Genomic DNA, 2296 nt, shown 5'->3' with positions numbered 1-2296 from the left:
TAAGCTGGAATAGCCAAATAAGCAAGAGCCAATCAGTACAGAGTAGGCAAAAAACTTGTCAGCAAACAAAGGCTGACGAGCTAAAAATTCCTACCCGGCCCCAAGGTGACGAGTCAAACTTGTAAGGGAGGGTGGGTGGGCGTCATGTCAGGCCAGAAAGAGGCTGAGGGGAGGTAGAGCAGGGCTTAAATAGCCGCCCTGCGCCACCCCCTATGTGACAGGCATGCATGGCCATGCCATGCCCAAAAGGGGAGGGGCGTTGAAGCCATTCCAGGTCTTCCCCAGCATGACTGCAAAGGCCCGCCATTGCCAGAGCTCTAAGCCTATGGCACCTGGTATTCCCAGGTGGTTTCCCATCCAAGTACTAAGCAGGCCTGACCTTGCTTAGCTTATGAGATCAGATGAGATCAGACATGTTCAGGGAAGTATGGCTGTAGGTGAAAAGGATAATAAAATGGCATTTATGTTTGAACATATATGCCAACCTCTGAATTCTTATGAAATTCAACAAAAATTGGAAGAGTTCCTTGGCATGGGACTTTACAGTGAGTGTGTATGTCAGTGCAAGCGCATATACTCTTTCTCTCAGGCATAAATTTGTAGAGAGAGATATTGAACTGATTAATCTTGTCTCTACCTCCAGTCTTCCAGAGCCTTTTACGCCAGATGGTTAGTCTGGAAGATTCACATGTTGTTTGCTCATTTCTTTTTATGAGGAATCTAACACATCAGATCATTGTTCTCCTGTGTTTTTTCTGTGGCTTTTCATTTGCAGATCACAGAAAAACAGACTAAAATTTTGTTTGTTTTTTCGACAAACAGAACACTAGCACCATCTCCTCAGGTATAAATCAATATAATTGTACTCTTCCTTCTACGAGCTGTGGCTTTGATGCATGCAGTGACATATTTGGTGAGAAACCCCTTTGGCCATGCATTGATTCTGGCACACCTTCGCTATTACTTTCCCATAGGTGCTATTTTACCCGCATGTTAATTTTTTTATTGATCTTTTAATTTGCACTAAACTGCCATTTCACTTTCTTTCTTTTTTTAAAAGAGAACAACACAAAACAAAAACAAAGTGTTGTGGGGCACAATCCTACTTCCCACATCCCTCAAGTGGGGTTTGGCAGAGTAGCAGAGCCACTGCTCCATTTGCAGCCGTGCTGCTCATAGTAGCTGCAGCAAAAGGTGAGGTGGGACAGAATGATTGGGCCCAATCTGGATCCAGTGCCATGGCACAACTGTTGTGAGATTGGCTCCCAGGCCAGCACATCCCCACCGCTCCCTGTTGTCAGAACACTGTTTTGAAGTTTCTGCTGGCCTCTGCACATTTGGTGACTGGCAAGAGGCCAACTGATCCAAGAGAGCTGGATGGAGAAAGATCCTTGTCTAATCTGCACACACAAATATGCTGCCTGGCATGGGGGGTGGGTTTGTGTTGCTCAACCAGTACATTTTTAAAAATAAATGATTTAGACATGCTTCCTTTCTGGCAGGTACCATTTTATTACTATTTTAATCTTAATTTTAATTTTTTTGCTGGTCTTTTAATTAGCACTGTAACACTTCTTAGCCTCTTTTTTAAAAAAAAAGTTATTAAAGTAGTTGTGATATAACATGTACTTTAGAGTAAATTAAAGAATTGATTAAAATGGCAGACTTAGAATTAGCCATTCACATTCACATGACTATATTATACCCATTAGTGGACAGTGGCATCACTAGGGTTGGTGTCACCTGGTCCGGTAACTCATGGTGTCACCCCCATGGACCTCCTCCCGCACCAGACCATACAGAATCCTTAGTAATGTTTTTTGTACTAATGTTACTCGTAAATCGTAATTCCCGTATATCACTGAATGTAATGGCAATAGTAGTGACATAAACAGCTAGCAAAATTAAAATTACACCTTTAAATTACAATATCATACACACAGCCTAAATGTATTTACATTTATACATGGTTTCATGTGGTTAAAGTGAAAATTCGGTAAGAAAACAATAGAATTCAAAGTAAAAATGTTTAAGAACTACATCAAAATTATGTTCATTTTAACATTAAACTTTACTGTTACATGAGATACATTAATGGATTAGGTTTGCATAATCAATAACGGCCCAAATAATTTTATTTTATTTATTTATTTAATTCTATTTCTATACCGCCCATAGCAAGCTCTCTGAGCGGTGTACAAACAATAAGATATATAATTACATTTCAGTTTTAAAACAATCCTTAAAACACAATTAGACGAGCAGACAAAACACAACCAACTTAAATAATATCAAA

The 2296-nt window shown here is 39.9% G+C and overlaps 1 pseudogene; it reads right to left on the bottom strand.

Annotated features, from left to right (window-relative positions):
- Nucleotides 1-320: 320 nt before the first annotated feature.
- LOC133375819 (5S ribosomal RNA) lies at nucleotides 321-439 on the bottom strand (annotated as a pseudogene).
- Nucleotides 440-2296: the final 1857 nt, after the last annotated feature.

The sequence above is a fragment of the Rhineura floridana genome, chromosome 1 (assembly GCF_030035675.1).
Source record: "Rhineura floridana isolate rRhiFlo1 chromosome 1, rRhiFlo1.hap2, whole genome shotgun sequence".
Taxonomy (NCBI): domain Eukaryota; kingdom Metazoa; phylum Chordata; class Lepidosauria; order Squamata; family Rhineuridae; genus Rhineura; species Rhineura floridana.
This window is presented reverse-complemented; position numbering and strand designations above follow the sequence as displayed.